Source organism: Mastigoproctus giganteus, chromosome 1 (genome assembly GCF_048544385.1).
Source record: "Mastigoproctus giganteus isolate SK-2022 chromosome 1, ASM4854438v1, whole genome shotgun sequence".
In the NCBI taxonomy this organism is placed as follows: Eukaryota; Metazoa; Arthropoda; class Arachnida; order Uropygi; family Thelyphonidae; genus Mastigoproctus; species Mastigoproctus giganteus.
The window spans coordinates 86,471,844-86,485,756 of NC_143575.1; the positions used below are offsets into that span (position 1 = coordinate 86,471,844).

General features: G+C 39.2%; 1 long non-coding RNA gene across 1 annotated transcript in view; it reads right to left on the reverse strand.

Annotated features, from left to right (window-relative positions):
* Positions 1-5,754: 5,754 nt before the first annotated feature.
* The window catches only part of LOC150090968 (uncharacterized), a 42,019-nt gene continuing 33,860 nt past the window's right edge, over positions 5,755-13,913 (reverse strand). The window contains exon 4 of the long non-coding RNA XR_016547357.1: positions 5,755-5,830. This is a non-coding gene — a long non-coding RNA (uncharacterized LOC150090968). The remainder of the gene's footprint in view (positions 5,831-13,913) is intronic.

Sequence of the window (13,913 nt, forward strand, 5' to 3'; positions counted from 1 at the left end):
GAAGTAAGTCTCACTTAAACCATTCTGTTTCTAAACAGCTTGTATGATGGAGGTTGTTTCAAGTTTGCATTGTTGTAGCAAGATGTCATTTCATATTTCGTATTTCACATTTTCATGTAGCAAGATGTCTTTTGAGTTGAAATCTCAAGAAATGGAGCACATCAAGAGGCCAACCAAGTAGAAGAAGCAGCCAGGAAACTTCCTTCAGACCTAGAAACATAAAAGGAAAGAGTCAAAAAGAGTTGTAGCCAGAAGACTTCGCAATTCAGGTCAGGCCTATGTGACCTCAAAAGGAACACAAGTTGAGTGTGAGTGGTTTGAAAACTTAATTGTAGTTGAAGAAAGCAATTTGATAATTTTATATCCATGGCCGATTTTTCTCAAAACAGTGCATATTTATGCAGTCTTATACATCATGAACCTATAAAGAAAAGGCAGCCTTTGAATGGCAGTTAGGGAGGAAAGCAATGTACAAATCTGTCTTACATCCAAAAAGAAAATACCACAGTACGTGTTTGTAAAAAAATTTTTTCTCAACACATTTGTTGTATCCGATGGAAGGGTGACAAGAGTTTTAGAAAAAGTAAGGAAAGGGAAGTCTGCAAGAGAAGATTTAAGGGGTAAACATGAAGTGGCACAAAAGATAACAAACAAACAAAAGCAGTTACTTAAAGATCACATTAATATTTTCCCAGCATTTCAAAGTCATTACAGTTGAAAAGATAATTCGAACAGAGAGTTTCTTAGCCCTGACTTGAACGTAAGAAAAATATGTGCTTTATTGTGAATGGTGTGAGAAAAGAGTGTGAACCTCTTAAAGAGTATTACTATAGACATGTCTTCAACACAGAATTTATTTTACATTTTCACGTTCTTCAAAAGAACACTTGCAAGGCCTGTGGCAAGTATAAACAGTTGATTGATGTAGAAATCGACAAAGAAAGGACAGGTGATTTGGAGGGGCAACATGTTTTGAATTTGGAAAAAGCAAGAAATCAACTAAAGGGCTGATGAGGAAAAGGCCCGAGGAAATTCTGACATCTATACAATCATGATAGATTTACAAAAAGCCCTGCCATTCCCAAAATTAACTGTTTCTGAGGCCTACTATAGGTGCAATATGTACTGCTATAATTTAGGTTTGCATGACGTCACAAATAACCTTGGCTACATGTATGTTTGGGATCAGACCATTACATCCAGAGGTTCACGAGAGATTGCTTCTCGCCTGACTAAGCATATTTAAGTTGAACAACAACAACAAAAAAAAGAAGCATGTAATGATATACAGCAACATATGCACTAGCCAAAATCAGAACGTCAAGGTATCCTTATCGTTAATGAAACTGATTCAAGAAACTTCAGTTGAAGCCATAGACCATAGATTCATGATTTCTGGCCACTCCCATAGTGCACTACGAATAGTAACAGGAGCCTTCCGTACATTATCTTCATACAGTCTTTATACAGAAGCTAATGAACTACCATTGTTCCACAGGAGACAACAGTTGGCCCTACTCTACGCATACAAGATAAGATCCACAAGAGACCATCCGACTTCGACATCATTATTCTCACCAAAATGAGAAAACATATATAGGAATTGCAAATGTGCAAACAAGCCTCTAGGAATCAGACTACAAGAGCTACTGACAACATATGATCTTAACATAGATAATGTTGCAAATCTTGAAGGGCACAATACTACCATGGATAAACCACTCCACAACTTGTGAACTCTTCACACAAACCTGGAATAAAATAACTTGTTAGACGTTAATTTTCAACAACTGCATGCAGTACATAGAACTAAATATCCCAACCATGTACCAATATATACAGATGGATCAAAATCAGAGAACCATGCAGGAGCATCAGCAGTATTCCGCCTGTGACCACCAAATACGGAGGATGCAGAAAGGTCAGGGAATGACCACCGCATATCCCCGGAGCAATATGGCCTTAGTTGCTAATGCTCCTAAAAACCAAAAAAAATAACAACAAAACCCTGGCATGCCAACTTCCAAAAGAATGCAGATGTCTACACTGCAGAATTAGTAGCAGCTCAGATAGCCCTGTAGTACTTCAGAACCACATATCATTTGAGAATAGTAATATATTCTGATTCATTAAGTGCACTACAAGCCATACAAACCACAACAAATATGACCCATCCAGTTCTCATGCAAATTAAACAGATATTAACAGACTTAATAAAAGAAAAATAAGAAATACTTTTTCTGCTGGATACCAGGACACAAAGGGATAAAAGGAAATGAAGAAGCTGACAGAATTGTAAAATCAACAACTAATCTCCAGAAACAACCTTTCCCATTTCCATATCAGGATTACAAACCAATCATTCAAAACCGCTCTCTAACACAATGGCAAGGACTCTGGCAAAAACAAACTTCAAATAAATTATATGAAATAAAACCAAAAGTTGAACATTGGAAAACAAGCACAAGGAAATCAAGGAGAGAGGAAGTCATTCCGACCAGACTAGGAATTGGACATTCACACATGGCTATTTACTGCGTGTCGAAGAACCTCCAAGATGCCAAACATGCAGTACTACCCAAACAATCAGATATATACTCATAGAATGCCCAACCTATGAAAATGATCGACAAAAGATTTTCTCATCATTATATAAAGAAAATCAAAACATCACCCTCAAAGATATCCTAGGTGACAAGAACCGTGTATCAGACGTTTCAGATTCATGCAGACAATCAATGTCTACCATCTACTATAAATAAAGATAGTGTATATAATCACAGAAAATATTTAACTCCTGTGCATTTGACCAAGATATAGAGAATGAATATGCATACAAAGAACATAATATAACAAATGAACTAGTGCACTATGATCTCTGTTGTCAATGCACCAATAAACAGCAAAACAACCAACCAACCAATCTGGCTACTCTTACTTTCCAAATGACTTAGACTTTGGGCTGATTGAACAAGCTGGAAAAAACAAGATTATCTATATTCCGGATGGATGGTATGATACTATGAAGTCTGCCAGAAGACACAACAGGTTTATGGTTGTAAAGATGCAACAAGATGACTTTTTGAAAACAGAAGTTCTTGAAAAATAAGGAGAGTCAACCTAAAAGCTTGAAAAGTACTGAACAAGAAAAGTTGTTGTTATTTGGTTTTTAGGAGCATTAGCAACTAAGGCCATATTGCTCCGGGATATGCGTTGGTTATTCCCTGCATCCTCTGTATTTGGTGGTGATGGGCTCGAACCCCGGTCTAATCAAGAAGTGTGTGCTACGCACTGCTGCTGCTCCTTCCCACCTGGCTACGGAGGCGCCAAGAAAAGTTGTATGATGGTCCTAGAGTTATAAAGAAAAGAGACATGCTACACCTTCTCAAATACATCCCTCCAGTTCATCATGCCTTCTTTAAAGGTATTAGAAGCTCAAAAAAATGTTGATGATCTAGATCCCTTATCTGACTACAAGGACGAAGAAGATGAAGCATAAATGGTAGTTTGTTTGTGGTGACAGTGTTTTATGATTATCAAATTAGTGATGATGACTTTTTAATCGCTTTTTTAAAAAAATGAGAACATCAACAAAAAGCAACAAAATTTTTTAAACTTTTGTGACCATCTTTTATATTATAATTAAATTTATTATGTTCATCTTATCTTTTTTAAGACCATTCTGCAGCAGCTAAGACAATCTTAACTATTTTGAAAAAAAAATTCTTAATGCGCCTATTGCTCAGGTTTTTTAAAATTTTTGTTATAGTGTACTTTTTACAGGGAAAAAATGTAATCACTTCTGTATGAAATCATAGTTTTCATAACACATATTCTAAATTTCTATGATTTCATACAGAAGTGATTACATATAAAAATGATTTCATACAGAAGTGATTACATAGTTTTCATAACACAGTCATCTCTTTACAGTAATTTACGATTTTAAAATAGGTAAACTACTTAGAAACATAACGGTGTAAGTCAATTGTATAAACACTGCTGACCAAAAAATTTGAATATTAACAAAAATTGTCAAGCTCATGTGAATTTTTAAAAGTTTTTTTTTTAACCTCCAGGTGCATCACAATTCATTAAATTAAATTTTTTATGAATTTCAACCCTCCATTTCATTCAGTATTTCAATATTTTTAATATTTCATTCAATACTGAAATCAAGTGTTACAAAGGTAGTGTTATCTGGATTCTAAAATATTAAATCTGAATATTATAGCATATTTAAGATTTTTAGTATTCTGCACAGATGAAAAGATTATTGCATTTCTAGACAATATTTTTTTATTGAATTCATTCATTCAATCGACTTTGAGCAATAAATATAGCTTATTACAGAAACTGAGAATCTTTTGCCTAGAATTCTATAAAGATCTTCAATAGAATGTTGAAGAATTAACATTCAGATTGTTTGCTTTATATTTTCATCAGCCTTTTTTAGAATTCCTCGTGTTCCATCCAAAATAACAACGTCCCCTGAAATTCATAAAAGTAGTGTGTAAGTTAAATATACTTAAGATTAACCATTGTATGATAGAGTCAAACAAACAAATTCTATCACATACAAAACAAAACATTTTTATGATTATCCAATTAAAGGGACTTTTAACAATGACTTAATATTTTTTCTCATATGCAAGGAAAAAATTGTCTTGTATGTTTTATGATTTTATATAAAAAATAAAAATGATTTTTTTTTTAATACTCTGAGATGTCCACATGAATGTCAAAGCAGTTTTTAAGGCAACAGGTAGCTTTAATTAGTGACTTCTGCACATGTTGCCTGAACTTGTGAAAGTCACTATTCCATTAAAATTAACAATGATAAGTTCAGTAAATTCTCAGTTGATATAGCATCTAGATCACCAAAGAATAAGCAGAATTTCATTTATTTTTGATGCTCCTTACATTTTGAAAATATAATTTGAGCTCATGGCCTTTGCTGGATTAATCTTAGAATTTATTACTTTTTCTTATTTAACTCAGGAAACACTTGATCCACAAAATAAATATGTCAAATCAATTAATGCTGTTAATAGGATTATAGATAAGGCAAGGTGATATTCTGCTTCTATGAAACCTAACCATCCATATATCAAAACAAAAATAAAATAAAATAAACATAAAAATAAGATTAAGAATTGAAATGAAAAGAACCAAACCAACACCGAAACCTTGGAGGAGTGAATGCATGATTCCTCATTCAAAGATTTAATTTAGTTTAATTCATTTATTTTTGTTTTGATAAAGGGATTATTAGGTTTATAGGAGCAGTAGAGCACCTTGCCTTATCTATAACCATATTAACAGTATTGATTAATCTGCTGTATTTATTTTGTGATTCAAGTATTTCCTAAGTTTAATTTAATAACAATATAATCATGTTTTCATTCTCATTAAAAATTTTTACTTTTTCTTAGTTCATCTCTATTTTGTGAGTCAAACACATAATATAATTTCAGTTAATCAAGTATGTGAAAACTATTAGCACTGCAGTAGAAAATTTAGTCTGCCTGCTTCACAGTAGATGAAAATAAAAGTGAAACTTCCACTATAAAAATCATATTTCATAGCCTGTGCCTCAGTGGACTGTTTTTCAAATATCATTTAATTTTCTTCTCTTTCTTTTATCAGTTCTTTTAGACTTTCTTTTACTGAAGATCTGACGTTTATCATATCATATATGCTTAATATGCAGTAAAAAAAAAAAAATTCCTTATTAGTTGAATTATTGTTTTACCTGATTTGAACACCAGTGAAGCATTCTTGGCACAGACAATACAAGGCAAACCATACTCCCTTGCTACAACAGCTCCTATTTAATAGGAAATTAAATGGCAAAAACAATGACAATTATATAAATATTATTAATACATTTTAAATATATCATACTAATATAAAATTTTAATTTAACATATACAAAAATCACTGTATAGATTCCTCAACAAGTCATTTAATTCTAAAATTTGATAAGACTTGACTTCGCTGCAACACAGGCAGTTCCCAACTTAATGTTCTAGACTGAAATATCTAGTGTTCTGAATTTAAATCAGTATAGATAAGCATCAGTATCCATCAGTTGTTACTGATGCTGTCAATATTGCAATACTTGCAACAGTACCAGCAATTGTGCTAATGTTGCCAATTTTATGATTTTGTTCCTAGATTTAATGACCATATTGTGTGTGATGATATTTTTTTGAATATTTTAGACAGACAATATAAAATTCAGCAGCTCTGAATTTTATACTTTCATGTTTGTAAAAAAACTGTTTTCTGATAATTTTATTAACAGTTGTTTAAGAAGCTATAATGCAAAGTGCAATTAGTTTTATATTGTGAGCAAGAATAACCATGTTTATATTTTCATTTGGTGCTTTTATAACGTAGTGAGTTCTTGACATGAGATTCTGTATATAAAAACAAAACCAAACCAAAACCTGTATATAACACAACAGTAGATACTGATTTCGTCTATCGTTTTAGTTCAATTTTCATTTGTCTTTGTTGTGAGAATTGTTTTGTTTTTACATTTATGTTATGCTTTGATTAATTACATTGGTCAACAAGGTTTTGCTAACATGGGTGAGAGTAAGCATTTTTTTTGTTAATTTGTATGTGCTGATTACAAAGCTTAACAATTTGAACTTCAAATTCTTCTCAGCTGTATGTGTACATCCAAGAATTTAGTGACTAGGCATGTGACATTTGCGATAATTTCTGTTGTAAGGAAAATATTACGCTGATTCACGTACCTTTCTCATAATGCATGCAACAATTATTTCACCAGATGACCCCTCGACATGGGCACCTGTACGCGGTGAGGGGACCTCCCAGTGACGCGCCGACCGGGCTAGCCGAGTGGGTAAAGTACCTGCCCGGCAACCCAAAGGTCGCGGGTTCGATTCCCGCCTCGGGCTTGGATCAAAGTACTGCAAAAACCTTGGGAGGTGCAATATGGCCACAGAAGCCGATGCGCCAACAACTACCAAATCAAAAAAAAAAAAAAAAAAAAAAATCCCAGTGACGCTGCTGGACTTCCAGACTAGCATCACTGGGATCCAATGCCCACAGCCCAGGTTCCAGGCTTACATCAATGGAATCCGGCGTATTTGCCGTGCGCTGCGACCCGTGGAAATTCGGAAAGGGGGATCCTGGTGGTTGAGGGGCCCAGCTTCAATACACCACTTTGGCCCCTGCTTCGACAAGACGGGAGGTCCTGGAAGGCCCGGCTAGGATCAATCGGCTAGTAGGCTCGCCTGCGAGGGTCAACCGTGTCAATGCCATGCCCCTACCCTCATGGTCCGAGGGACAGGATTCAGGCTGGCGGCGGTGGGGGTATGGTGTCTGGGTAGCCCTGGCGTCCCACTCCCAAGCGCATTTATTGCTGCCGGGTAGTGGGCGTCCCTTTGGGCTCCGTGGTGGGTGGGGAGCCCGGGCACTGAACCACTTCAAAACTTCATGAATCCTGATAAATATATTTCTTCAGGGGCCCCAACCCGGTCCCTATCTGAAAACAGAGACGGAGAGACAGATAGCTTTATTGCTACAAAGAGGCAGCGAACCGAACTACCATCAGGGCCTGTCCCAAGGTTCTTAATTATGCATTCCACGAATGAAACACCGATTGGTAAAATGTCACCCTTTTTTATACAAAAAGGGTTGGATGGGTTAGCAGGTTCACCCAAGTCAGTTAAGACGCTCCGTTTTGGTGACCTCTTGATTGAAACAAAAAATGACAGGCAGTCTGAACATCTACTCCGAGTAACATCAATCGGAGGAATACCCATAACAGTGACACCACACAGAACACTCAATTCATCGAGAGGTGTCATTTCAGAGTGGGACCTTCTCGACGTAACCGAGGAGGAAATCTGCTCCGAATTAGAACCACAGGGAGTTATTGCCGTCAAGAGAATTACTGCGCGAAGGGATGGAAAAATTGTTAAAACCAGGAGCGTTATCCTGACTTTTAACTCTCCTAAACCTCCTGACGAGATTAAAGCTGGATACATCAATTGTTCAGTGCGTCCATACGTTCCGAACCCTTTACGGTGTTTTAAATGCCAGAAGTATGGACATTCTCAAATGGCCTGCCGTGGAGTCCTTGCATGCGCTCGATGCGGTGCAAAGGACCACGAAACAACAGCATGTTCGGCCGCAAAACTCACCTGTATTAATTGTGAAGGCGAACACCCGGCCTACTCACGAGCATGCCAGAGGTGGAAAGAAGAAAAAGAAATTCAACGGCTGAAGGCAGAGCTAAATATATCATACCAGAAGGCAAGGAAATCGGTGAAACCCCTGAATATCAACAAACCTACCTATGCCCAGAGGGTAGCAGGGAGATGTTCCGTCGGAACTCAGACAGACATGACCACCATTCCTCCAAAGGAGTCTTTCACTCCCATCGCGCGTTATCTCTTAAGTTCTCAAAAACCTGCACAGAAAAACCAATCAGCTGCCACTCCTATATCAGTACCTCCTAATGCTCCACAAGTAACAAATGTAATTACGAAAGAAAAGAATAAGAAAGGGGAAGTCCCACCTAGTACCCAAGAAAAGATGGATGTCGAGCAGAAGGAGGTACACGAAGATTCAGTCTTGGAACTCTTTGCGGAGGAAGAAATGGACACGGGACAGCGTCCATTCTTCCCCAAAAAAGAGGAACCCAAGACTGATAAAAGTAAGCCCTCAGCACCTCGGAAGCCGCCTGATGGACCCACCAAGCCAAAATAATGGCTAAATTCCTACAATGGAATTGTCATGGATTCCGGAAAAATGCAGAAGACATCAAGGCACTCCTGCAAAAGCACAAACCATCTTGCTTTTGTATACAGGAGACTTACCTAAGGGCAAATGATGACCCCAGGATGCACAACGTTACTATCATTCGCAAGGATAGAACTGGGGATGGCCCTGCTCATGGAGGAGTCGCAATCCTTGTGGGCAACCATACCCCTTTTCAGCATCTGTAACTTACTACCAGCATAGAGGCAGTAGCAATTCGAATATAACAGTGGGGTTTTTACTAACCGTTTGCTCTATATATTTGCCACCTGGTACTGACATCTGCCAGAAAGACCTTGATATCTCGTAATGCAGTTGCCTCCCCCTTTCTTACTTCTTGGGGACTTTAACGGACATAACACCCTGTGGGGTAGTGCTAGCATTAATAGAAGGGGACGAGTCATAGAGCGTATATGCTCATTGACAATGACCTCTGCCTTCTTAATGTGGGAACAAACACCTTTTTCCACATGCCTACCCGTACGTTTTCTGCCATTGATCTTTCTATCAGCTCGCCTTCTCTTCTCTCGTCACTTACCTAGTAGTAGTAGTAGTGGCACATGATGCAAGAAAGCAAGTGTAGGAGCTTATGCAGCATCAGCCAAAAAAAAAAAAAAAAAAAATCACACCATTCCCTCCAAATGCCTGTCCAGTTCCTCCTTAAATTTATTTAACCTATCAACTTCTACAACAACAGATGGAAGTTTGTTCCAGCAATTAACCACCCGCTGGCTAAAGGCAAATTTCCGCACATCTATTCTACATCTGTCCTTTCTTAATTTGAACTTATGTCCCCGTAGGTTGGTAATCTGAACAAGTGGAAGGATCCCATCAGAATTCAGCGTGCTCAACCCATTCAAGGCCTTATAGACCTCAATCAGATCACCGCGCAGGTGCCTAGTCTCCAGCCACTGCAATTTGCAGAACTTAAGCCTCTCTTGGTAAGAGAATCCCTTCATTCCCCTCACCAATCGTGTTGCTCTTCTCTGTACACGCTCAAGCAAATCTACATCCTTCCTAAAATGAGGCCTCCAGACCTGTACGCAGTACTCAAGGCGTGGCCTGACCATTGCCTTACACAGAGGGACAATCACCTCCTTTTCCCTGCTAGCACATCCATACAGGTTCCCTTCTACCTGGGAGGTAGAAGGGAACCTGTATGGATGTGATCACTTCCCCGTGATAACCACCTTAATTACTGGGAGACCTTGTCTTCCTGTCAGGTTACCGCGGTGGAAGTTTGATCAAGCTGACTGGAGTGCCTTTCAACACCTGGCAAAATTTGACAACTCTGCAGTCAGTCAGGAGCCTATCAATGATGCAGTTACGTACATAACAGAAAATATTGTCCATGCAGCTGCAACTACAATTCCAAAAACATCCACCCGGTTTCCTCCATTTCCAAAGCCATGGTGGAATTCTGAATGCACAGCAGCTAAAAAGGCTCAAAACAAGGCTTGGGGGATATTTTGAAAATATCCTACCACAGTCAACCTATTAGCCTTTAAACGTGCCCGAGCCAAAGCACGCTACATCTGCCGTCAGAGTCAAAGGGAATCGTGGATCCGTTTCACATCATCCATTACCCAGACGACCAGTACTAAGGTGGTCTGGGAAAAAATCCGGAAAATGAAGGGAAAATACACAGCACACCCCTCATTGGTCCTTGAATATAATGGATGTACTATTGCAGACTCTACTGCAATAGCCAATGCTCTTGGGGAAACTTTTTCTAACATCTCTGCAACATCATCTTACTCCCCAGAGTTTCTGGTCTTAAAGCACAACATTGAAAAACAGGCCCTTAAATTCACATCGAAGGGTTCCCACCCATACAATGGGCCATTTAATATCAATGAGCTGAAAACAGCACTTGCCCGTACAAAGCTACAGCTGCTGAACCAGACAACATCCATTACGAAATGATCAAACATCTTTCACCAGAATCCATGGACCATGTGCTCTTCCTGTACAACAGAATCTTCCTTGAAGAGCATTTTCTGGATACCTGGCACAAGGCAACTATTCCTGCTTTTGCTAAGCCAGGAAAGGATCCTATATGTCCAAAAAACTATCGTCCCATTGCTCTGACCAGCTGTCTGTGCAAAATATTGGAGGAGAGAATGGTCAATGCCCGTCTCTTATGGTATTTAGAATCGAACGACCTTCTCTCCCGCTTTCAGTGCGGCTTCCGAAGAAGCAGGTCCACACACTGGACCACTTAATTAGACTGGAAACTGTCCATCTTCTTTGACATGGAAAAAGCGTACAACACAACTTGGAGATTTGGTATTTTAAAAGACCTTTACAACCTTGGTCTAAGAGGCCACCTTCCAATTTTTATTAAAAATTTTTTATCCTGCCGTTATTTCCAAGTTCGTGTAGGATCCTCCCTTTCGCGGCCCTTTTGCCAAGAGGAGGGGGTACCACAAGGATCTGTCTTAAGTGTCACGCTTTTGCCATTAAAATAAATTCTATTTCTGAACAACTTCCTCCAACTATAAACAGTGCACTCTACGTCGATGACTTCAGCATATTCTCTCAATCATGCAATATGAGGGTTATTGAGAGACAACTACAACAAGAAGGATGTAGAGCTGCTGGAACGAGTACAGAGAAGGGCAACAAGATTAGTGAATGGAACAAAGGGGTGCTCTTACGAAGAAAGGCTTAAGTTTTGCAAATTACAGTGTCTGGAGACTAGGCACCAGCGAGGTGATCTGATAGAGGTGTATAAAGCCTTGAATGGTTTAAGCATGCTCAATGCTGATGGGATTCTTCCTCTAGCTCAGAATAATCACCTGAGAGGGCATAAATTCAAATTGAGGAAAGACAGATGTAGGATAGACGTGCGGAAATTTGCCTTTAGCCAGCGAGTGGTTGGTTGGTGGAACAGACTTCCATCCCTTGTGGTGGAGGTTGATAGCCTAAATAAGTTTAAGGCTCAGCTGGACAGGTATTTTGAACGAACAGAGGGGTGAAGTGGAAGTGGTTTTTTTTTTTTTTTTTTTTTTGGCTGATGCTGCATAAGCTTGCTTTCTTGCATCAAATGCCTCTACTAATGCTAATGCTAATGCTAAGCTATTGACCGTCTTAACTCCTGGGCCACGGCCAATGGTTTCAGGTTCTCACCGGAGAAGACCGTTTGCATACATTTTTGTTGCAAACGTAACCTCCACCCTGAGCCAGAATTACGACTTGGAAAAAGCACCATTCCAGTTGTATCAGAGGCGAAATTCCTGGGACTCATTTTTGACAAAAAGCTGACATTTGTCCAACACATTCGTTAGCTTCGCACAAAGTGCACGAGAGGGCTTAACATCCTCCACTCTCTCTCTTCTACCTCTTGGGGTGCAGACCGATGCACTCTCCTACATCTATACCGTGCACTTGTACACTCAAAATTAGATTATGGGTCTCAGGTATATGCATCTGCCAGAAATAGCGCTGTTCGTTGGCTTGACCCCATCCATCATCAAGCCACTCGTATTGCTACTGGTGCATTCAGAACATCACCTGTCCAAAGTCTGTATGTCGAAGCAAATGAACCATCCTTGTCACTTCAACGAATGCAGTTGTCTCTACAATATGCCTTCAAGCTGAAGTCCCTGCCAGACCATCCCACGTGGACATCCGTTTTTGAGCCACAATGGGAAAATCTCTACAACACACGACGGACCGCCAATCGCCCATTCGGCATTCATGTTCAAGAGCTACTCAATGAGCTTAACATCATCTCGGTAGACAAGGTCGCTCGATCACCAAAGGAGCCCCTTCAACCCTGGCATGCACAAACACCAGCATGTGACTTCTCGCTCAAGATTGCGACGAAGTCAAATACTCGAATTTCTGTCTACCTTCAGCTCTATTCACAACACCGTGCAGAACATTCTGACCTCTTGCCAGTCTACACAGACGGCTCGAAGTCAGAATTGTATGTGGGATCTGCTGCTGTCTTTCCAAATAATACCATATCAGAGCAGATACCCCTTGACTGCAGCATTTACACTGCAGAGCTGCATGCCATAGAGTTAGCTCTAGATCACATAAGAAAACACCGTTACCAACGGTGTATTATATATGCCGATTCAATGAGTGCACTACAGGCTTTATCAGCGATGTCACACACTAATCATCCAACCCTGTCCCGAATCCAGCAGATAATATACAGCCTCTATGTAAGTGGATTCGATATCCGCTTCTGCTGGATCCCCAGTCACATCGGGATTAGAGGAAATGATTTGGCTGACACTGCAGCCAAATCGGCAGCCCTGACGGATAATCTTGACCTGTTAGTCCCCTATACAGACTACAGGCAAGTGATCCGTAGTAACCTACAATCTCAGTGGCAAGATTCGTGGCATCGACTGATTACTACAAACAAACTATGTCGAATTAAGCCTGTGATCCATCCTTGGCGGTCCAGCTTACGCAGGGATCGCAAAGAGGAAGTCGTTCTTGCTCGGCTCCGCATAGGACACTGTCATGCGGAGCCGAGCAAGAACGAAATTTATATTGTGCTCTATATTGGACGATTTTCCCGGTTGAATTTATTGTAACAAAAGAGACATATCTGTGTTGTTTAATGGTATACTATATCTCTTTTTAGTTTTATGGCCCCGAGGAGTGGCTACTCTGAGTTATATTGCTATGATCTTTATTATGCAGTAGCATATTTGGAACCTACTATATTTCTGGTGGCCAGGGGCCTCTGTGAAAGACAACTTGTTTACACGCTGTCTTTATCCCTTAAATGCACATTTTAGGGTTAGTTTCAATTTGTAAAATCTGGTGGTAGGTTGTGGTGTTTTAAAGTTCCATTTTGGTCTTGTGTAAACTCGTGAAATGGAGCAAAAATGGCGTGAGTGCGTTAATTTGCCAAATAGTTTTTGCTATGTTTGTGGACAATTTACAGTGAAGTTTCAATGTCGATAAATCACAGAGAAGGTGAAACAGCTTATTATTTTTATTTTGGTTGTCATGTGGGTGATCAGAATAAATGGTGGGCATCGCATATGTGCTGTATAATGTGCTATGTAAATCTGACTGAATGGATGAAGGGGAACAATTCTAAAATGCCTTTTTCTGTTACGATGATCTGGTGAGAA